Source organism: Cupressus sempervirens, chromosome 5 (assembly GCF_028749045.1).
Source record: "Cupressus sempervirens isolate cs-2001-9-10 chromosome 5, ASM2874904v1, whole genome shotgun sequence".
Taxonomy (NCBI): domain Eukaryota; kingdom Viridiplantae; phylum Streptophyta; class Pinopsida; order Cupressales; family Cupressaceae; genus Cupressus; species Cupressus sempervirens.
This window is the reverse complement of record NC_143122.1, coordinates 1017890147-1017916140: the sequence shown is the minus strand read 5'-3', so window position 1 is coordinate 1017916140 and position 25994 is coordinate 1017890147.

Below are 25994 nucleotides of genomic sequence, written 5' to 3'. Positions count from 1 at the left end.
TCGTTGATATCTCTATTAGTACCTTCTTGAAGGTTGATGATACCACTTCCTCCATGGGTCTTTCTACTTTTACACGTATTTTGATTAATATTGACATCTCCATATTCTGAGGATGTAGTTCACGTGGTTGTAGATACTCCATGTACACAGTCACCTGATATAAGGGTCTTGTCTTTCGATGTCACCAGTGTTTCACTATTGGTCATCTAGCCATGGATTGCTCTCTTTTATTTAATGAAGGTTTTGAAGGCATTGAAAGTTAGCCCATCCGATAGTAGGACATAGGAGTGTGATATCATGTTTAGGGCATTAATCTGACATGAACTTTAAGAATGCCATTTTAGATAAATACAGTGGTACACCAGCATTGGGGTATGTTGAGATGACGGGACGCCGAGATGAGTTTCCGGGCCAGGGGGAATATGGACCTCATTTTTGGGACAACAGTGGCATAGCTAGGGGACAACGACAAGGGGAAGATGAGGCGGGTAGGGGTGTTGTATAATATATATATATATATATATATATATATATATATATATATATATATATATATATATATATATAGAACTTGAAAGGCTTGTTATGAAATGAAATTTCAGTAGAACATACCAAATTAAAAACTTGAACATAGTGAAATTTCAACATGAACAAGAACCATTGAACATTCAACATAGAAACACATTACATGTCCAACAACAATAACAATCAAAAATAAAAATTCAAATCGAAATCTATGTACCCATTCTAGTGGTAGCATAGTTGCAGAGTGACAGAGGTGGGGGTACTTAGGTATGCAAGTACCCCGTGCCGGGACGTCTCGAAGGCGGGTACTTTGAAGTTTGAAAGGGGGGTAAGAGTCCCCATATTACACTAGATAAATATGTGTAACATCTTTTTTAAATAAATGATAAAATTACACTCTTTAACTGTTTATGTAGAAAGAACTTTGGACAAAGTCAGTATACCAACTATTTTAAAACCTTAAATTATAATCAACACATAAATCGAAATCCATGCATTGAAGTCAATACATCAACTACAATGTCTATATTTAGAATAATGCATCAATTATCTAGGGTAAACTCTTTAGAGGGAATATTCCAAATATATGATTGGAAGACAATACATCAATCATAATATGCATGTTAGAGTCAATACACCAAATGTGGTTTAAACCCTAAATATAAACTCACCGACTCTTATCAGGGCATTCCAAATACATAATTGGAAGACAATGAAGCAGCACTCAGCATAATGTTTGATAAATTTTCCTTCCCAATAGTCAAAATTATTCACCGTACCAGTATTGATGTGATGTAATTTGGATATATTTAGTCACTGATTTCTGTCCGTGTCAGAGTGAGGAGAATAAGAGGAAATCAAGTGTAATAACGCGTTCTCCATTTCATTCATTTAACACCAACGAGAAGATGGTGACTTTCGATCTGTCATGGCATCTCTGCATAAAACGTGTGGCATTGAAAAGGACTGATACGGCTTAATTCAGCCATGCCTCTCATGAAAAATCAAATCTCTGCACCATCCCATGCTGCTCTGAAAAAATTCATTGTATTATCCTCTCATGTACGGCGGCGTGTGGTGTGTTCTTTTCCAACTATTGAGACATTAGGTAGGCTTTCCCAAATGGAGAGCTGACACATGATACCTAGCTGATAGAGATGAAAATGATGAGAATACATGGTGGAGGCCATTTGTTTTACTTTTCAAGCCATATTAATATTCTCTATCTGGGTCAAGTATATTGTAATTGGTAATTGATGGTAGTGGAATAACATGAATGAGTTGTTTGTTTGTTTTGGCCTTTTTGGTCATTTGGCATCATTCATTTTGGTTTTAGTTCGATTGAAGTCTTTTACCTTATTAAAAGTTTAATCTTTTAAGTAGAAAAGTATAGCATCTATTTTTTTTTGGGTCTATTTAATTAAAAGATAACCTACTTATATGATGGTGTAATGTGCTTTCTTTAAATATAGTATGACATGTTTTTCATTAGAGGAGTGAGTTGTTTGTTTCTCTGTGTCTTTTTTGTTTGTTTCTTTTTGTTCATATTTCAACATTTATGTTGGTTATAGTTAATTCAAAGCATTGGCCATGCTTAACACTTAATGTCCTTAAGTGACATATTAGACTCTATAGATTTTGTAATCTCGAAAAATTCTTAATAGTTTGGTTATTTTTTAATAATGTAATATGTTTCTTTTAGATATGGTTCATCACATTTTTAAAATCAATATCACATCAAATTCACATTATGGTAAATGTAGTACACTATTCACAAGAAAATGTGGAGGAACCAAGTTACCAAGGTGACCCTTCAAGAGTCATACAAGTAGTGCACACATTTATCAAAACACACATAGACAAAACTTGGAACCAGAAATGTGGGCAGGGCCCAAAGAGTTAACAATGAAAAAACCACTTATGTGGCAACAACGATGCTGGTAGGTAGTAGTGGAGGATTTGTGTCATCCAACTTACTCCATACATAAGGTGCAGTTAGGGTGATGTGAAGGAGAGACCATCCCTAATCAGTAGCAACCTCCTCTCTATCTTTGTCTTCTTATCCAACACCAACCTAGGGAGCCATTTGGAAGAGTTGGGTCATCCACCATCTTCGTTGAAAGTTGAATAGCCACTATCATCGCCATTAGATGACCTTGCACCCTTGGGGTCCACTTAGAGGAAACGCCTTCATGCGGTGGAGGGGTGGAGGGCTAACTACAAAAACCCCTCCCACCATCATATTGGGGATTAAGAGCCTAGACTATGGGGGTTTGAGAATGCCACTTCGCCCATGCCAGCAGTCGTGTAGTAGAGACTAATTGCAAGCTTTGGAAAGCATATGAGGTATATCCCCTAATGCTCTAGAAGATCCTAGAGGTGGGGACCACCTTTAGTGTCACTTTATTTGCCTAGCTTGGGTCTAGAGCATCACATTACTACAAATATTTGCTTTAGTGAAAAGTGAAATATATCTATCTATATAAGTCTACGAAAATATTTATTTATTTAATCTTTACACAAAAAAAGAGGATTTCCACCCTAAAAGAATACCAAATTTGGGTAAATCTGAAGAAAATGTGAGGCCAAGCCTTTGGCTTCAGAGATCCATATGTTAGGAGAATGGTTCTAGCCAGAAGGGGCAAAATAAATCATGAACCTAACTCCACAAATTCTAAGCATGATACTTGTTAGAGTAAAGGATTAATTTAATTTAATTTATTAAATTATCTTTACTACCTACTTAAGATTTCACCTTTAAGCACATGCATTCCCATTTAATAATTAAATATTAATTATTAAATGTCGTTTACCTCTTCGGGTTTCCCATTCGATTTTACTATCTCCTTCTATAAGGATTGGTCCACTGTATATTTCTCTTATTCTTTTTGTCTAATAATATATTCTTGCATATTTTCGGATTCAAACCCTTGCCTTCCCTTATCTTTTGCTTCTTTGTGATAGGTTCTTGTATGCAGGTGTTTTACGGGATCTATGGATTCATGGTATCAGAGTCAGATTTGCTATAGCTTGTTCAAGTTTATTGAAGAAAGCAAGAAAAAGAGTTTGTTGGATCAGATTTGGTATTTTTTGAGCATCTTTTGTGGAAATAGGGGGGTCTCTAAAATTTAGAGCACTTTGAGTCCAAACGAATCTTGTCGTTGGATTTAGAGCACGTCAAAACCCTTATTTCCATTTAAAGCACTTCAATTTTGGAGATTGGGCAATTCTATGGAAAAATGTTTTGCCTACCAACACCATATAGCCTCTACACATGCCCCAAGATGATTTTTATTAAAAAAATAGTAAAAAGAGTTTTAAAAATGCTATGCATTTTAATTAAATGCTCTTCTAGCTGGGTAGAGCGACCACCGCCGCATCACCAACACACCACCCTATAGCCTCTCGTGCACCACCAAGTCGTGATCGTCATTGCCTAGCTCTGCCATGACCACTGTCACTGCCTGGCCTGCACACCACCTCTAATGATTTTCTCTATCATCACACCACCTACATCTCTTCAACCCCCTACACTCAGACCATGGTCATATGCAAGCCCCTAGGGTGTTGTTTAATTTATTTTGGCTTTTTAAACCTACCTATGGTTTTGTGGCAATATCTTGAGCATATGGTGTCAAAATTGGGCAAACAAGATATCCTCAGAAAGTTAATTCCAAGATGGATGCTTTCGCATAGGTTTTTATCTAGTTTTTATTTTCCAATATGATACCTATTTTAATTGGTGAAGTTCAATGATCTTTTTTGCACTCCAAGGGGCATAACTTGCTCAAATTTTCTTCATTTTTTGACCCGAAAGAATTGTCAGAAAGGTCTCTTCAAACTCTTTCTAGATTCTTTGTTATTCTCATTAGAATGTTTCAAAGATACATGTGATGGTCAACTGAAGCTATTTCTCTCTCTTACTTGTATACACATTCCTTCTAGCATTTGGGTTTCAGTATTTTGCATTGTGTGAGGTGTTTTTTTAATTCTTGTTTCTATAATATACATCAGTAAATTAGACTATATCAAAACAAACACCTTCTAAAAAAATGGTCAAGACCACTTGTTGTCTAGTTCCTCTAAACCCACATAACTATCTAACATGGACAACTAGCATGGCATGACTTCTCTGTTCAAAGGGTTTGTGGTCTTGTTTAGATGAAGTATGGCTGGTATTTAAGAGTACCTAACAGATCTTGTAGCATGAGAATAAGATGGATGAGGCCATGGGTTTGATTTCATTGAGATTTTCAGATGGCTTATAGTTTCATCTTGATGGGTGTGACACTCCTCGAGAGATGTGGGCCAAGTTCAAGAACTTGTTTGGTAGAATCAATGAGTTCAGAGCACTTCAGATTAAGGTAGAGCTTACATCACTTGTACCTAATTCTTTTCCCTCCATTGAGGACTTTCTAATGAGATTTAAACAATAGAGATAATTACTACAAGGTTGTGGGAAGAACAAAATTGATACAGAGTGCATCTGCTTGATTTCATCAAAGCCTTGAGGAAAGTTTTAGATTTTCTTTTCTACCTTCCATTACACTATGGATGCTTTGGGTCCTAGATTTACAATGCCCACATTTGAGGTATTTTGTGATTAGTTAGCTAGAGAGTAGGCCAAGATTACATAGTTGGACTCTCTACTAGGATCAAAGAACCAGACATTGGTTGCTCATAATCTACAAGGAAGTTAAAGGCCAAAATAGATTCAACTAGTAGTGAGTGTTCCTCTAAGCCATCTCTTAGATTAGATACTCAAGAAACTTGCTTTGAAGGGTAAACCTTCTAAGTCTAATGAGTCATCCTCCAAGACTAAGAAGTTTATAGGTGATCCTTGTAGCTTTTGTAGCAAGGAAGGACATCCAATTTCTAGGTGTTGGAAATGTCTTGAGGCTTTAGAGGAGGCCATGCAACAACACATTATTTCTTCTCTGAAGCCACCACCTCCTCCTTCAAGGAAATGATGTAGTCAATCTGCATGTGCTTTTTCTTCTTCTGCTACTTGGATCATTAATTTAGGTGCTTCCCACCATATGAAACATTCACCTGATTTGGTTACCTCACTTTCTCAGAGTGTTACTACATAGATTATAGTTGGTAACTTAGCACAATTTTTAGTTTCAGGTTTAGGCACTATCTCTTTGGAGGGTGGTTCCCTACAAAATGTTCTATTGGTGATGGCCATTTCTACGAACCTCTTCTCTATCTATCAAATTTGTTATTATAGCTCTAGTAAGATAGTTGATTTTTGACCACATGAAGTGGTTATCCGAGACCTGCATGATCTTGATTTGGTTGTTGCTACTAGGATAATTGATTTACAGTCTCACTTATATAATTTTGATGGCTTTGAGATCTCTAATTCTACAAGTGTTTGTGTTGTTGCTCATGCATACATGGTGAGAAAAATTTGGTATGAGCATTTTGGCCATGCCAACTACATATAACTATAGTAGATGAGTACACAAGAGCTAGTGACTTCGCTACCTTAGATCACTTGTAGTGACAATGCTTGTCGAGGTTGTGCACTTGGAAAACATCAAAGAGATCCTTTTCCAATAGATAGATCCACATGTGCTAAGGAACCATTGGAGTTGATACACAACGATCTTATGTCATTTCTCACTCCATCTTTTCTAGGTGCCCAATATGTTCTTACCTTCATAGATGACTTCTCTAGACACACATGGGTGAACTTTTTGAAGTACAAGTCTGATGTCTTTGATTCATTTCAAGTCTTTAAGACATTTGTGGATAAGCAGTGTAGTCTTTCTGTCAGACTTATAAACACTGACAATGGAAGGGAATATGTGAGTCAGTATTTTATAGAATTTTTCATTGAGCATGGTTTACATCATTAATTCATAGTTCCCCATAGCCCTCAATAGAATGGGGTTGCTAAGAGAAAGAAAAGAGCATTGCATGAGCTGGAAATGTATGATATAGTCTTAAGATATCAGTCCTTCTTTTTGGGCTGAGGCTATCAGTTATGTCAACTATATTTAGAATTAGATGCCTCACAAGGAATTGTGATATTTGACTCCTAAGGAGGCTTGGACTCATGTTAATCTCAATGTTTCTACATTCTATGTTTTTGGTAGTGAGGCTTGGGCATTTATTCCAGATGATCGGAGGAAAGCCATGCTTAATACTTAATGTGTTTAAGTGACATATTATACTCTATAGATTTTGTCATCTCGAATATTTCTTAAAGGTTTTTTTATTTTTTAGTGATGTAATATATTTCTTTCAGATATGGTACACCACATTTTGTAAATCAATATCACATCAAATTCATTTTGTACTAAATATAATACACTATTCACAAGAAAATGTGGAGAAACGAAGGTGACCCTTCAAGAGTCATCCAAGCGGTGCCCAAATATCAAAACACACATGGAAAAAGCTTGGAACCAGAAATGTGGGTAGGACCTAAAGAGTTAATGGTGAAAAAACCACTTAAGTGGAAACATCAATATTAGTAGGTAGTAGAGGAGGATTTGTGTCATTTTTCTACTCAATAAATAAGGTGTGGTTGGGATAATGTGAAGGAGAGACCATCCCTTATTAGTAGCAATCTCTTCTCTATCTTTTTCATCTCACGTGGGTGAGATTACCAACACCAACCTAGGGAGCCATTTGGAAGAGTTGGGCCATCCACCATCTTTGTTGGAAGTTGAATAGCCACTATCATAGCCATCAGATGATCTTTCACCCATGAGGTTCACTTAGAGGAAAATCCTACATGTGGTGGAAGAGTGGAGGGATAACTACAAAAACCCCTCCCACCATCAAATTGGGGATGTAGAACATAGACTATGGGAGTTTGAGAATGCCACTTTGGCCATGCCAACAGCCATGGAGTAGAGACCAGTTGCAAGATTAATTTGGAAAGAATATGAGGTATATCCCCCCAATGCTCTAGAGGATCCTAGAGGTGGGGGCCACCTTTAGTGTCACTTTCTTTTCCCAGACTTGAGTTTGGAGCATCACATTATTACAAATACATGCTTTAGTGAAAAGTGAAATATGTACATCAATAGAGTTGTATGAAAATCATTTTTTTGTAATCTTTCAACAAAAAAGAGGATTTCCACCCTAAAAGCACACCAAATTTAAGTAAATTTGAAGAAAATGCAAGGCTAAACCTTTGGGTTTAGAGATCCCTAAGTTCTATCCCAAAGGGGCAAAATAAATCATGAATCTAAACCCACAAATTCTAAGCATGATACTTAAACCAAAAGAGGTATTTAAAAGTCTCTAGTTTCCCACCAAATTGAACTCATAAAATCATGAATCTAAATTGACAGACTTAACTATTGATACATTTCGTACGATTTGACAAATGGTGAGCTACCACATAATAGCTTACATAGATGAAAATGATGGGAATACTCTCTTTAATGAATGTTCATGGAGGAGGGCACTTGTTTTACATTTATAACATATTAATATTTTTATACTTGGGTCAAATATATTGTAATCAATATAGCATTTGATAATAGTGGAATCAAATAAGTGAACTATTTGTTTTTGGCTTTTTTGGTTCATTTAGTATAATTCATTTTAGTTTCAATTAGATTTAATTGTTCAAGTGTGTTAAAGTTTTAATATTTATGTGAAAAATTTTAATGTCATAATTTATGTCACTTTGAAATATTTTAATCAAAGGATTGACTATTCATATGATGATGTAATGTGCTTCATTTAAATATGGTATGACATGTTTCTCATTAGGGACTTGGGTTGTTTGTTTATTTGTGTCTTTTTGATCATATGGTATTATTTATGTTGGTTATAGTTAGCTCAGAACATCAATCATGCTCAACATTTTATGTGTTTAAGTGACATTAGTTTCTATAACCCGCTACTAAATTTGGCTTAAATTTCTGAAGTTCATATCTGACAATAGGGCACATTTTGTTTTTTTTTTTTCAATCACCCCTCGATATTGTCAGAATATCAACTACTTATAAAATGGAACTCAAAATTATGATGGTTACACAGTAAATCTAAAAATAAAAGATAAATAAAAATTCATTTTCACAGTTGTTCGCTTGAAAAAGACACATTTTGTCCAATGTGGGGTTCAAGCACCAAGTTCACATGTGAATCGACACTATTGCCTGGGTAAGGATGTGTGTTGCTTCAAATTTATGATTTGAGAATGAAATTGTTTGAAACCTAATTTATGTGATTTAAAAATGAAATTGCCTAGCTTGAAACTTGATTTGATTTGAAAGCGAAATTTCTTGAAACCATTATAAATAATCTATGCAAAAACACCATCAATTACACCTTAAGAACACTCTGACTCTTGTTGTATTTGAGCAACAAAATTTGTGGCCCCAATTTTTTTGGGATGACTTCCTATTAGCACTAAGTTGTAGCATAAATACAACCCCCTTCCATACATATACAAGAGGTCCATTCCCATGGCATTGATATATTGATTTAGTATATTCACTGACCCTGATTATGGTTTTTTCTTAATTCTAGTTTGTGGGGTTTTCATTTATAAAGCTAGGTGGGATTTGATGAGAAATAGATGGGATTTTCCCATGGTGGGTAAGAATATAAATAATCATGAATGACTAGGCTTTGGACATTGCAGTTCCTTGTTATACACAGATTTGATGTGGTGTTCTAGCAACATGCTCTTCACTCTCTCCTCTTTACATACACTAGACAATCAAAATAAACCTGTATTGATCTTAGCTATAGCCCCACAAACTCCTTTATGTTCCATTGTGACTTTTATTTAGATATTATATGGATTGTTGGTATTCTCTCTATTTTTTACTATGTGGATGATTCTTCCCCTATGGGTTCCCATGGACCCCTATTGTATGTTTAGCCCAATCGACCATCCTAATATCAAGTTTTTTGATATTGATGAGGTCTATTTGGTCTTAGTAGATTTCAAGTATGGTTTCTTGACTAAGTGGCAACCCTAAGAAAACATTTCCATAGCCACTTCATTCTCACTTGGGGACTTTTTTGTTCTGGTCACACCTCCTATATATCTCAAAGACCAAATTCTTCATCCATCCCACATTTCCCTCTATATTTTGGAAGTTCTCTCACCTCCTTAGAAAGGGTTGGTCTCAAGAAGAGAGTATCCTCTTTCCCCTAATTTAGGAATCACTAGTAGAAGATTTCAGTAGCATATATGGTTGTTGTATGTTTATGTTTTGGTGCATAGTTTCTTATGGTTATTCTGACTACTATTTTGATGCATGACTACTTAGTCTCTTATTCATGCTTCAAAGTAATGATTAATATGTTCTCTAATGCTAATAGGGATGTCATTTTATCAATATGAGTTACCTATCATTCTAAAATTTTTTGATGTGTCTGTATATCCAAATGTGGATGCCATCCTCCTATATTATTGCTTCCTTGGTTTTGGTTGTTTGATGCTATACTTTTGCTATGCAAATTTAGAGCATGGTCAAACAACAGTTTCACATGAAAGGCCATTGTTGAAGTGGACCTCAAAAAGTGTGAGCATTGGGACCTCCCCAGTGTTTTCAATTCTCTCCTTTATTTTTCACTATGCATGTATGATTCCACATACCCATTTGATCGCAAGTGATGATATGTGCATACTGAATGCTGAGTGTCTATACTCTATGCTATGTACCTCCATCTATACACAATGTCTTTCTAGTTTCTTTCTACTCATGTACTACCCATTTCATTTCATATGATCATCTAAAAATTGTGTCAATCTAAGTTATCAATTGCTTCCTCTTGTTTGACCATCTCATAACTGCTAAATGATGATTATTGTAGAGGAGTAGTTCCACTTATTAAGAATAATAATCATTTAAAAATATTAAATTGAAATTATAAATAATGATTGTTTTAGAGGAGTAGTTCCAAATGTTGATGGAAGTTATTGAAGGGTGACCTTCCCCTTAGGGCCTTTGACTAGCATTGACTTATGGATTTGATTGTTTGTTCACATAACCTTATTGGGTCCAAAGGAAAACACATCAAACAACATGATGACCCTAAACACATTAAACAACTTGTTTGGTGCTACTTATGTTTCTAGAAATATAATAATGTCATTCACATATATGTTTGTTTGATTATAGATTTTAGTCTATAAAATAGCCTATGTGTGGTTAACGGTAGGAGTTTTCTTAATTTAAAATATAAATAATTTTAACGTTATTTCTATATTAGATTGTCTTAATATTTTAATCCAAGTTTCAATTTTTTGGTTCATTTTGCAATTTTTCTATGTTCATGTATTTCAATTTGGTATATTATACTAAAATATCATTTCATAACTAATATTTCAAGCTCCATATATAATTAGGTCTAAGATGGCTAGTGTACTCGTGACATCATTTTGCTTAGTTTGAGATAGTTGTAGACCAAAGTTTTGATAGCCCATCAAATCATGTCACATAATATAAGCAAAGAAGAAATATAAGATTGTATGATAGATGCAAGAAATAGCCAAAGTTTAGGAAATTTTTCCTGACAACATTTCTATAAAAAAAACTCTAAATTAGCCTACTTATCAAATCCATATGCAAACTCGATAAAATCTACTATCTTCAATGATTTTAATAAATCCCTTGGAATGAACCATGCAAGATGAAATACATATCTCACAACAAGACAATAATGGAAGAAGAACTTTGTTCCATTTCACTCAAAACCTTACTGACTACACAATGGAGAGAACTAAATCGGGATTTTATTTATTAAAAAAAGTTTATGTTATCTTTGATTTACAACATATAAAAGAAAATCTTAGAAACCAAAATCCTACTGAAAGCTCGACACAAACTCATTAAAATTTCTCCCTTAAAGAATCTAAAATATTGGTCAAAACACATCAAACTTGTCGTCTGGAATCACAGAAGATGGAAATGACTAGTAGCCACAATCTAGAACCTTAGAGAATGAGAGAAGAAAATATTAAGTAGAGGAAAGAAGAATCTTGGATTAATTCTAATTTTTCCATTTGGCATACTTCAATCCTCTTTATCATGTTATAAGATGCATCTCTCTCATATCTCTGTAACTCTATTTTGCCCTCATCAATTTTTAGTAACAACTAGGTAACTGGAAATAGTTAGTGAAAATATAGAGGCAAAACCAAGAAAAATATTTGTGAAATTCCCTAAATACACAACATAAAATACCTCCAAAGTACACAAGAGAAATAAAGGAGAACCTTTGAAGACATTGCAAAAAACCCACTTTAAGACTTACAAAAGAACTCTCCATAATGGCTTCATAAGTCTTTGTTGCTTGTTCATTTTTTGGTGTTTATTTTACCTCTACTTCTGCATAAACTTTCACCAATGTTTCCATCATATGCACCTTAATTTACCATTTTACTTTATTTTATTTCGCTTACTCATCTTTCGTTTTAGTATCAACTTTACAATAATGCAACATTTAAGTCTTCACTTTGTAGTTCACTTTAATTCCATCCCTTGTTGTGCTTATTTTACCATTAAATATTATGTTGATCCAATTTCTCTTCATACATTATATCAAACATTATGTAGGCCCCATTTATTGTTCATTATTATAACTACAAGCATTTTGAATTTGGTTTTCCCTCCAATTGTATAGCTTGGTCAAACTCAATCAATTGCCTTTGACCATCATATGGCAATCCTTGATTGGTGTAAGTCCATTGTTGGCATCAATACAACCTCTTGCATAGTCAACAACTTGTTGGGTATCGCCGCCATGTGTCATTCTCTTGTGATCTTGCATTGACATCATCATTTTGCTAACTCATATTGTAGGATCACAGGATCCACCATGTGGCACCCTAGACCCCACTAATCCACCTCAACCTTACTGCCATGTCTACCATGTGGCATGATCCAATTCACTCTCGAGTTCTCATCTCTTCTATGTGGTTGGCATAGTGTCTTGATAACATGCTAATGTGCACAGAGTCTAAGTTGAAGACATATAGATGTTGTACCTGATTTACAAAGTGCAGTTCAAAGATAGAGTATTGGGAAAGCATTGCCTAATGTTTGTTCACTATCTTACATTCTTGTATCATCTTTGATCTTGGGACACGTGGACTAATCTTGCAATCATGTGATCACTATCTTTCCTCGTCATCCAAGATCATGGGATTAGGAGAGCTTGACATCTATCCTAATAGTCTTGCATCGTACCTTGACCCTTATGCCATGCAACATCCTCAATTTCATCTCCAACATCTACATCATCGATCCTATCATTTTATTTCATTACCAAGTCATGGGTTTGTACTGCCACATGTCATCCTCTCGCAATCGCCTAATGACATCAACGACCTTCCATCCTAATTATAAGATTACAATAGTGTGCCACCTGTCTCTTGTGTCTTACTTGGACACTTGGACTCACTACTACATTTAGACTTGAATTGTGACGGTAGGCCATCACAATGATTGCCCATCGCCCAAGTGACAGAACCATGAATTGGATCCCATTGGATGTGCCTTAGACTTTTGCTAATGAGGGTATCCGTTGTAATTGTGACAGATAAAACTATTGTAACTTAGAAGAAGGAAGGGAAAAGAGTTCATGTTCATAATGTCACAATTGCAATAGTACACCATCATAATTATGATGTCTTAAGCTTCTAGTCCATCATTGCAATTGTGACATCAATGTGACAACTGCACTATAGAAGCAATGCTCATCTGTTGGGACTACTTGTCATAATTGTGATAGTTGTGCTATGCAAGTGATGGATAGCTATCAAAATAGGCTTTCATAATTGTGATAGCTATTCAAATTATTAAAAAAAAAATGTTGCTTGTAATGCCTAGGTTGCTTCTGCTGTCAAAGAGGCTTCAAGTTATGTCTCACATGGAGCTATGTCTCAGAGTTCTTTTTCTTGGAGGGGATAGGTGGCATGGACAAATGTGACATTGAAAGGACACCTTCAATGAAAAGAAATATGGTTATAGAACTGGGTCAGTGTCATTTAAGTGAGTCAATTGCAGTTAATAAGAAGTCTTCCAATCAATTTGGACTATAGTCTAGTTTGGGAGCATATTTTTCATGTGAAGTTACAAATGATGAAGTCTTACCACAATTTTTCCTCAACAAGAAATGTTGTTGATTCAACTAGTCATGAAAATCCTTTTTCCAAGCACAAGATTAGGGTCCCTACATGAAATAGAAATATCACAATGATTCAAAATGGGGAAGACTTACACAATAGCAAGAAATCCTATAGAGTGCTGAGAAATGGATAACCTTGTGAATAGGAATTATGAAGCTGTAGATTTTTACAATTCTCTTCGCCCATTTACTCTAGTAAATCAAATATTGAAGTGTAGAAATTACACACCATCAAATACATGATAGGCTAATCTTTCCCCAAACTCTAGTGATCACTCAGAAAAATTCATCAAATGTTAGAGAAGGGATATCCATCAAAGATTGATTATTTAGATTCATTGATCCCTATAGGTGGAATATTATTTGTCATAATTGTCACAAATTCCCTAGATATAGACTCCAACTTGTTTGCAAAGCAAGTTCAAGAGCATACTGGATGTTTTCCTATCAAGGAAGAAAGCTTGATTGTGGAGAAGAATATGGATTATTATACTACATTGAATACAACTCAAAAAGAATTTAGCTAATTGAATAAGAAAAATATTCTTAGTACCAAGAATATTTTGATAGACTTAGCAAAACATAATTCACCCATAACTACTCCTCCAACTAGATGTTTCTTTAAAAGGATAGTCACCAGCTCCACAGAAAAAAGAATAGATCTATTTGAAAAGAAAGTTTTGGCAAGCCCCAAATTCAATTATACAAATCTTGGAGGGTAGACTTCTGTAAAGGAAAATCTAAGTGAGTTACAAAATAGATATGGTTCATCAGTAAGAAAGAAGGATTCAAAAAAACCCAATGTAAGTACTAGTAGTAGCTTTGCAAGCTAGATTTCACCAAGGATAAGTCAGAAACCAAGCAACATATTATGCAATGTGAAATCATTTATTCCATTAGTTCAATAGAAATAGGTAGTGACATCAGTTATGATAGGTAAATTCTTGCCAGATTCTAAGAAAATAGTTTGTGTTTTATCATATGAATTCAATGTTTTTAATGTATTGAACACAATATTTTTTCCATTATTTTCTGACTTTTCTCAGTGTAATAGGGGTTCCTTTGAATCAATTACATGCCCTTATTTGAAATAATTTTCTCATTTATCTTTGAACTTCATGTGATATTGTTGTCCTACAACAGTGACTTATCGCCATTTTTAGTTTTGTTTACATTGTCACTTAATTTTGTAACTAGGAAAATAAATATTTTTCTCATTATTTGGTTGTCCTTCTCCATTGTTTCTTATAGTACTCCATAACTCCTAACTTTGATAACAACATTATCACTATTCATTTTAACACTTCATTGTATCATTTACTAGTCATGTGAACAACTCTTTTAAATGCACTTACAAGAAAAATGAAAAGTCATACATTAATATTAGACTAGTCAAGCATCCCAACATTGTACAACTATTTAAAGTCATGGAAAGAAATACCAAAATCTATTTTGATATGGAATGTATTATAGGAGAACTCTTCATTAAAGTTTCCAAAGGAAAGATAAAGGAGGATGTAGCACGGAGAATACTTCCAACAAGTTATCAATGTAGTAGACTTTTGTGACAACATGGGAGTTTATTACAAAGATTTGAAAATGCAAAAGTTGAGTCTAGATCATAGCACCAATCTAGATGTCTTAGACTTTGGATCAAGTTCAATGACTCAACAACTCAAGCTTGATGGTCTATTGTATAAAATTTTTGGTACTCCTACATATGTCTGACAAGAGATGATTACAAGAAAAGGCTATGATGGTGCCAAGGCATATGTATGGTCATGAGGGGTTATTTTGTTTGTTTTGATGGCTAGTTGTCTACCTTTTCAAGATCCCAATCTGATGGTCATGTACAATAAGATATACAATTGATAAATTAAATTTCCATCTTAGTTTTCATATATACTATGTTAGAAGGATAATGGACACATTATTAGGTCCCCATCCTAAAACCTGCCTCACTATTCCCTAGGTGATGGAAGTTCCATTATTCAAAACACAATGAAAGCCTTTACATTTTGAGATAGAGGATATGACCATGTTAGAAGAATTGAAAGTGATATATAGTTTAAATATAAATCTCCATAAATATATTGCTATATTGCAAAGATGGAAATCTAGAAACTCATGAGTTATAAACATGTGTTAAATTGGTTATTCTAGTCACCTTCTTTTAGTCCCTTATTTATGCAATTATAGGTTCTTGTGGAAGGGAAAATAGTCTTCCTTAATTTATTTAGATTAGAATACGCATATACCATAAGTCATAGACTCATAAGCATAGTTTACCAAACATTCAAGACCTTTCTTGAAAGCAATAACGTCATGATCTCTTAGCTGAAACAACCCATATTTCAACATAATTAACTCTTAAATTCTATATATAGAGTTAATCATCTATATAGATTAGGAAAGTGCCAAATACTACATACCTCACTTCATATTTTGATGCAATCCTGGTAAACTTGTTTGCATTAAATTTGGCAAGCACAATCTATTTATCCTCAGTAGCAAGCATTGGAGTAGAAAAATATGATTTTCAGTGGTAGACTGAAACTAAATATAAATCTCCATCAATATCTTGCGAAGATGGAGGCATAAAAATTACGAGTTGTCCATATGTATTAAATTGATTATTCTAGTCTCTTATTTATCTAATTAGAGATTCTTGTGGAAGGAAAAATAATCTTCCTTAATTTATTTATACTACAATACGCCTATACCATACGTCATAAGCATAGTTTACTAAAAATTCAAGATCTCACTTGAAAGCAATAACCTTATGATCTCTTAGCTAAAATACCCCATATTTCAACATAATGAACTCTTAAATTCTATCTATAGATTTCATTATCTATATAGATTAGAAAAATACCAAATACCACATACCTCACTTCATATTTTGATGCAATCTCAGTAAACTTGTTTGCATTATATTTGGAAAGCACAATCCATTTGTCACCGTCAACAAGCACTGGAGCAACAAAAACTAATTTGTTAGAAAAATGCCATAATTTAAAATGTTGACATAACTTTCAGATTAAAATAATTGACACAAGTTCTAGAAAATTTATACACTTAACAATTTCTTTTTTAGGTCATGCTTCAATTGGTCTACACGTCTCCATATTGCAAAGACAAAAGGCCATAGAGTGTCCAAGCTATAGGGTTCAACCAATAATGCCATCTCCCCAATAGAGGAATTATCTGTCAAGTTGTAGGTGTAGACACCTAAATTTGATTACACCGCTTTGGTAATCCTATTTAGCTATCTCTAAAGGAATCATTAATTAAATTCCTGTTTAATTAATCCTTTGCCATCCCCTAGCTGATTAATTTAATTAATCATCTATAGTCCTAATTGATAAATCAAATAACCCCTTATTTATCAATTAATCCTATTCTCCTATCTAATTCCAAATCTCAAATTTATTAAAATCACTTTAATAAATAAAACCCTCAAATCTAATAGCCCCTAAACTATCCTAAATCCTCCATCTAGCCTAATCCACCCCACTCACCCATACTAACTAAGCTTAGACACTAACTCACCCACTCTCATCAACACCATCCACTTGCACATCTCTAACATCCCTAATCTAATCCTAACCCAAGCCTAACCCGTCCCCTAATCATTTGCACATTCCTAAGCAAGATTAAGACTTTCCTGAACCAAGCTAAAGTCTCCCCTCAAAATATCCCAACCACCAAGCCATAAGTGCTCTTACAAAGCCACGAATGACTCTTACAAGCTCATTCATTGATCTTGAAAGCACTTATGAGGGCCATTTAAAGCCTTGAGCCTCCTTTTTTGACTCATCCATGCCCTTTCCTCCACCCACTCTCCCTATGACATGTGTCACTCTCTGATTGGTTGTAAGGAAGCACAATCCATGTGCTCTCCTCTCATTCAATCTGAGCCCTCCTTAACCATTTCCCCATCCTTGCATCCTAGCCCTTGATCCCTCAAGCCTCTTGCCTATAAATTGAACCCTCTCCTTTCACTAAAATCATCCACCTTCCATGCAAAGTTATAATGCTATTTTGAGAGCTCATAAACTACCAAAATACCATTATAATGGCAAAATCACTCCATGACTCCATTGTTGAAACCTTACCTCATTCACACCATCCATCCATCTGAGCTTGAGCTATACTTGTGAGCATACACACCTTAAATCAGGGACATATCTATTGCATCATTGTGTTATACCATTTAGAGCTTACCATTCTTGGTTTGCCTCCATTTGTGGTGATAAAAAATCGGTCCTATCTTAAGTGTTTACTCATTTTAGTATTGTTAATTCTTTCCTTAATAGTTAGTGTTCATTTTACTCTACTAAACTAGGTGATACAGTAGGTGCCCACCCTACTTGTTAGATTGTACTTTAGCATAAATCAATCATTAATCAATGGGGGACAAGGAAACTTACTTGATGAGGGATCATGAATCATGAGAAATTATTCTACAACATGAAGAAAGTTCCTAATGTAACTGCAACAACAATATGTTATGGGCGATTACCGTAGTCATCATCCCAAAGAATATGAAGTGATTACCTTCATGTACTTCATATTCTTTGGGATGATGACCGCTAATTTGATAAACTTGTGACTTCTAGAAATATCAAAGTTGATAAAACATCATTAAATGGTGATTGGAAGAAACATCCCAAGTCTAAATAATGTTTGAATTGGGGTATGTTCTTCCTAGCATGTGATTCTTCAGCCAAGTAAGCTTCTCTAGTGGGTATTAGAGTCACATCCAAACTAATATTCTGCCACTCTAAATCGAGCATGCATGTGCAATTGTGTTCTATATGCATGGACAATAGCTGGAACTCAAAAAATGCACCACATTTACATTTATTTAATACGTCTATTAAGTTTTTAAAATTGTAGACCATCATGAACATTAGAACTCTAACTTCTACAGATGAGAGTATTGAAAATATAACACGAGTGATTGAGAGGAGATGGGTGAATTAGTTACCACAAAAAATAAATCCTAGATCCCTTAGATGTCAATACAAATCAAAACCAAACTCTTCTGAAATTGAAATACTATTTTAACTCGATTAGCACTGAATCACTTGACAAACACTAAGAATTACTACTACTTGACAATTGCTGAAATAAATGCTTCTTAATATATTTAATGTGATTATCCTTGATGAACTTAGTTGCAAAAACTTAAAGCAAATAAGATGAACACATATGACACCAGGATTTAATGTGGAAACCCAATTTAGGAAAACCCACCAATAAGTAGTTACTATTTTTCACTCTTCTAGAGTAAGCCCTGTTAGGAGCCAACCCCATTAAAGGTTACAAAACACACTGTTAAGTGTGACCCTATTAAAGAATTTAATCACCCTATTAGGAGTGGCCTTGTTAGAGGTCTTTAGACACTTGAGGATTTGGAAAATAGTTGTTAAGCTAACTTTGTTAAGAGATTTGATAGACTGCTAAAATTATTAGAGAGTAACAATGATATGACCTAATTACTGATGCAACTAAATTTTTGATTTCAGATATTTGTTCTAGCTTGAATACTTGATCCTCCTTGACTAGATTAAACTTTGCAACTTAGTCAACTTAGGATACTCTACTATCATTCCAATTTGCTTCCTTGATTTATGTTTTCAATCTCATGCTTCTTACATTCAATACAAAAACTTGACCTTATATCTTTTTCCTTGTCAAGTGAACTTGAATGCACTTTCAAATATTCAATATTCATTGCTTAAGTTAGCTAGAATTTAACAAATAAATTTATCAAACTAAATATGTTGATTCAAGAAAATCTTTGTTAGCTAACCTAGCTCGATCAATACTAACTTAGAAAAGACTTTCTTCAGACTTTCTTTGTTAACCACATGAACTCAGTTAACACTGCATCCTGAATTGAATTACTTTGGTAATTGAGTGAGCTTGGTTAACATTGGTTTCGTGCCAAATTTTCTTTGGTGCTCGAGTGAACTCGGTAGACATTGTCTTCTTGTAAACTTCCTTTGGTGCTTGAGTGAACTCAATAGATACTATTTTTGAACTTGATTATCTTTGGAATGCTTGATAGGCACTAGAAAATATCTTCATTGCCTGGGTGAGCTCGACAAACATTGACTAGTAAAGACTTGAAATTTTTTGTAACATCAAAGACAATATACAATTGAACAATTGTTTTCAACAAAGAGAATGTCCTCAACAAGCTAGCACATAGAAAGTCTTGATTTTCTTGTATACTGTGGACATTACACTTTCCTATAAGAGTCAAAGTTACAATGTTTATGATGGTCTATAACTTAAAATACCTAATTAAATACCTCTAACAAAAATGCAAAATTGTTTCATTTTGTAGCTCCACTTAATGTTGTATGCATATGAATTGAGATTGCATATTGAAACTATGGCCTCCTTTTGCATTGCCTGAAACCAAGAGATTCACACAGTTAGTTGTCATGCAATCATAGGTTAATGTTGAGGTTCACTTGGTTTCAAGAATAGTTTAATATTTTCTGCTAGTCACGGCCAAACACGTGAAGGTGGAAGCTCATTTGGCCCCACCCTCCTAACATCTGCTTCCTTGTTAACATATGAAATTTATTCATTCTATTAACAAAATGTAACATTCATGAATTATCACATGATAACATTCATTAACACATAAGTTTCATTAGAACATTCACATTAACATTAAAACATAAGATTCATTAGAACATTCACATGAACATTGAATAGAACATAAATAAAACATCTAGACATAAACATCATTCATTATCAAATAAGTTACATAAATGAGAATAATTTCTTTTGTCTTACCCTATAGTGTTGCAGAGGCATATCCATGTTGTCATTGACATTTATTCTCACCCATGGATGTGGCCTTGTTTTCCTTGCAAAGATGGGTCCTCTACAATAGCAAATAAAAGATTAAATTTAAAAAATTTGAGACTTTAAATAATTTAAAGAACATTGTAGTGCTCTTTACCTTCTCTAATCACATCATCTTGTCCAACGGCTTGAACCTCAACATGTTCATCAAGAACAACCTCTACATCCCCTAAAATTGTAATACAAGCTGTTTTCTTAATCCCAACACATATTATAGTTAAATTTGTATTACAACAAAAAATTCAATTTAAAATGTTTACTTGTATTAATAATTTATAAATAAAAAATTGAACAAAAATAATGTTCCTTCAGTACTATGATGCACATTCAAATAGACACCTCCATGGTGCTCGGCTAGTGTATCAGGATTGGCAGGTTGCAATCCAATGTAAATAATTAGTGCATTTTTTTAGGAATAAGGTGTCTCAACCTTGTATAATTCCTATTCTTATTATTTGTTTTGTAAAATGTATTACTTGCAAATAATGTTGATGTGTCGACATCTTGAATTGTGTGTAAGGAGATCATGGGTAAAACGGCTATGACAGATTCCTATGACACGTAAGAGCTATGTTAGGAAGATTAAATGATAGGTGAAGACATGTGGCAATTGATAAATTTTTTAGGGTTCCTATTTTATCGGAGAATGGTAAAACCCTAATATGATTTATCTTTGGGAGTAGCCCTAAAGTGAAGCGCATGTTATAAGCATTTTTAGGGTTATGAAGAGAAGTTATGCATGAGAGTGTATTGTTGGTACTGTGAATTGCTATTGGAGTCTTCTGTTGTCACTATTGAGCTTGTACTGCAAGTGTATTGTAACCTTTTGTTGAAGATAATACATTGTGCAGGTTCTAGAGGGGTGGGGTTGTTTTACTGAAAGGTTTTTCCCCACCTAAAAATCTTTGTGTTATGTGTTTCTTTCTCTATCTATTTTTATGTATGCATTGTTGGCCACAATATTGTTGTTGTTTACAAATCTGTAAGTGAAAAGTTTGTAAAAGGATTTGCACCATACTTTCCTTAAGAGATTAGTGGAGGAAGCTGTTTCCGCACCTGAGTTTCCTTACAAGTGGTATCAGAGCTTGATCAACTTTTGATCCTAGTTGTTGGGTAGGGTTTTTTGAGCTAATCTCAAGTTGAGTGGGACTCTTGTGCAAAGCATCCTGAATCTTATTTATAGATTGAGATGTCGAGTTCATCATATGGAAGAATGGAGGTGGAGAAATTTAATGGCACTAATTTCGAGTTGTGGAAACTCAAGATGGAAGACATGTTGGAAGATCGTGACCTATGGGAAGCAACTACAAGTGTTACAAGACCAACAACTATAGCTCAAGTAGATTGGGATATCAAAGACCGTAAAGCTAAGGGTCTCATAAGACTCTGTTTAACCGATGCAGTTCTTCTGAATGTTCTAGATGAGAAAACTACATATAGTTTGTGGGAGAGACTTGGAGCTGTGTATCAGGCCAAATATTTGGTGAACAAGTTTTTCCTGAGGAAGAAGTTGTATTCTTTGCGAATGGAGGAAGGTGGATCCTTAACGGATCATTTAAATGCATTTAATATACTGGCTGCACAGTTGACATCAGCTGGTGTCAAGTAAGAGGAGGAGGATCGTTGCTATACACTTTTGTGTTCTTTACCGAATTCATGGGACCATCTTGTGATGGCTCTCAGAAGCACATTAGTCACCTTCAAAATGGATGATGTGGTGTCTTCGCTGCTATCAGAGGAGATGCAGAGAAAGGTTTCTATTTCGGAAAAAGAAGCCCTTGCTATTCGTGGGAGATCCACAGAAAGAGGGAAGAAAAATGACAATAAGTCCAATAATAAGGGTAGATCCAAATCCCGTGGGAAGTCAAAGACTTCCAATAAGTCCAAGGCAAAATGTTGGAACTGTGATAAGACTGGGCACTTTCGTAAAGACTGTAAAGAGCCTAAGAAGAAGAAGAAAGCCTCAGATTTTGGTTTTGAAAAATCTCAAGAAGATGGCAATGAATTCATCGTAGCTTTGGCAGCCAATACATCTGATGATGTGTGGTTGGTTGACTCAGGTGCATCTTTTCACATGACCTCTCATCAAAACTGGTTCTCAAGATATGAAGAGTTCGATGGTGGAAAGGTGTACTTGGGTGATGATTCTCACCTAAAGATAGTTGGACACGGAAGGGTCACTATCAAATTTCCTGATGGACGAGTAAAGGGAATCAATAGAGTTATGCACATTCTAGGTTTGGCACGAAACCTATTATCTATAAGTATGCTAAACGATGTAGGTGTGCAAGTTGTTTTTTTTGAAAGAAGGATGCAAGATGATGAGAGGATCAATAGTGCTTGCAAGGGGTACTAGGAGAGGTACCTTATTTCAGCTAGATGCATGTATTCCTCTATGTAATAGCTCTTCATCCTCACCATCTGAACGAGAAGTGAAGAATACTGTGGTTATTGGTTCTAATAGCAATGAAAACAGTTTAGAAGGTAAGATTTCTACAGAAAAGACAATGTTATGTCATTTGAGATTTGGTCACATTGGGGAAAAGGGTCTCAAAACCCTGAAAAATAAAAATCTTGTTGAGGGGTTAAATGATTGCAATCTCGAGTTCGACTTCTGTGAACATTGTGTCTACGGTAAAAAAAATCGTGTTTAGTTTTACTCTAGTTCTCACAAATCTTCTGATGTTTTGGATCTTATTCATTCTGATGTATTTGGTCTTGTAAAAGTTCCTTCAATCTCCAAGTCTGTATTTTTTGTATCTTTCATAGATGATTATAGTAGAAGGACATGGATTTATTTCCTTAAAATTAAGACACAATTCTTTAATCAATTCAAGGAATTTAAAGCCCTTGTAGAGAATCAGACTAGTAAGAAGATTAAGTGTGTGAGAACTAACAATGGTGGTGAGTTTTGCTCAGCAGAGTTTGAACAATTATGTAAAGAATAAGGTATCGAGAGGCATAAGATAACTCCTTATACCCCACAAAAAAATGGAGTTGCAAAGAGAATGAATAGGACATTGATGGAGAAGGCTAGGAGTATGCTTAGTGGAGCTGGTTTAGAACAAAAGTTTTAGGCTAAAGCTATGGCCACTGCTTGCTATCTGGTTAACAGATCTCCTACATCAGCCCTTGTTGGTAAGACATCCATGGAGGTGTGGTATAGTAAGAAGCCTTCAATTAGACATCTTTGTGTTTTTGGTTGTGAAGCTTATGCACATGTTCCAAAGGAGAAAAGATCTAAGTTGGAAAACAAAGTTGTTAAATGTATTTTCATTGGGTAAAGTGCTGGTGTGAAAGGATACAAGCTTTGGGATCCTGTGACTAGTAAGGTGTTGTATAGTAGAAATGTTATTTTTAGAGAGCTAACATGTTCTCTTGTTGTCCTACAACCAGATGAAAAAGAAAAGGAAAAAGATGTTGTTCAATTGCCTCCTACCCCTAAGAAGACTAAACAGAGAGACCATGTTGGGTCTAATGATGAGGAGAGCTCTAGTAGCTCTGATAGTTCAGAAGAAGAGGAAGAACAACCTCAACCTTAGCCTTTGAGGAGATCCATGAGAGAAAGAAAGCAACCAAAAAGGTTTGGTTATTCTATGTTAGATTCCAGTTGTGCTTTTGCTTTGATTACTAACACTGATGAGCCTAGATCTATGAAAGAGGCTTTGGGCATGGAAGATGCAGGTTCCTAGATTGAGGCTATGGATGATGAGATGGATTCATTAGAGAAAAACAAAACATGGGACCTTGTACCTTTTCCTAAAGGGAGAAAATTTGTTGGCTGTAATTGGGTGTTCAAGAAGAAATTCTTTGTAGATGGCAGTGTTGAAAGGTTCAAAGCTAGATTGGTTGCAAAGGGGTATTCACAGGTAGAGGGAATAGATTATGGTGAAATATTCTCTCCTGTTGCAAAGTTGACATCCATTAGATTTCTGTTATCTCTTGCTGCATCATATGATTTAGAGATAGAATAGATGGATGTGAAGACAACTTTCCTTCATGGTGATTTGGAGGAAGAGATTTATATGTCACAGCCTGAGCACTACATTATTAAAGCTAAAGAATCCTTAGTTTGCAGATTAAAGAAATCTCTATATGGTTTGAAGCAATATCCTAGGATGTGGTACCTTAAGTTTTATGCTTTTGTGTTCTCAATTAGATTTGTAAGATCAAAATCAGATCATTGTGTTTAGTTTAGAATTGAAAATGATCGTCTTCTTATTGTTGCATTATATGTTGATGATATGTTACTGTTTGGGAAGGGTAAGGTTATGATTTATGATTTTAAATCTCAGTTGTCAGCACAGTTTGAGATGAAAGATCTTGGGGAAGCTAGGTACATCTTGGTTATGGAAATCAATAGAGACAGGTCTAACAGAAAACTTTGGTTGAGTCAGAGTAAGTATGTGAAGTCTATGTTGGATAGGTTCAGCATGGCAGATTGTAGACCACTATGTGTTCCTATTCCTATGGGAACAAAGTTATCTGTAGATGATTGTCCAAAATCTCCTAGTGAGTTGGAGGACATGAGTAGAGTACCTTATGCTATTGCAGTTGGCAGTCTTATGTATGCTATGGTCTGTACTAGACCATACATTGCCCAAGCAGTGGGACTCCCGAGTCGATTTATGGCTAATCTTGGACGGATACATTGGGATGCAGTTAAGCGAGTATTTAGATATTTGAGGGGTACATCAGATTACTCCATATGTTATCATGGTTACTCTTCTAGATCTCCGCATTCATTTTGTATTCATGGGTTTGTGGATTCAGATTGGGCAGGTGATATTGACTACAAGAGATCCACCAGTGCTTATGTGTTCACTATGTTTGGTGGTGCCATCAGTTGGATGAGCAAGCGACAACCTGTGGTTGATTTGTCCACTACAAAAGCTGAGTACATGGCTACTACTCATGCTTGTAAGGAATCCATTTGGTTTAAGAGATTGTGTTCTGATGTTGGTGTTGATGCAGAACAGATTACTATTTGGTGTGACAGTCATAGTGCTATTTGCCTTGCAAAGAATCCAATATTCCATGCCAGAACGAAGCATATTGATGTGTAGTATCACTTTGTGATAGATATGGTGGAAGATGGAAAGGTAAATTTGGAAAAGGTAGATATTGTGAAGAATGTTGCAGATGCATTAACGAAACCAGTGGGCATTGAGAAGTTCAAATGGTGTTTGGAGTCTATGGGCCTTTTGGCCTATAGTGGTTAGTTCCTGTTATGTTCCTGTTGCTCTTACAAGGCATTCGACAAGTGGGAGAATATTAGGAATAAGGTGTCTCAACCTTGTATAATTCCTATTCTTATTATTTGTTTTGTAAAATGTATTTCTTGCAAATAATGTTGATGTGTCGACATCTTGAATTGTGTGTAAGGAGATCATGGCTAAAATGGGTATGACGGATTCCTATGACACGTAAGAGCTATGCTAGGAAGATTAAAT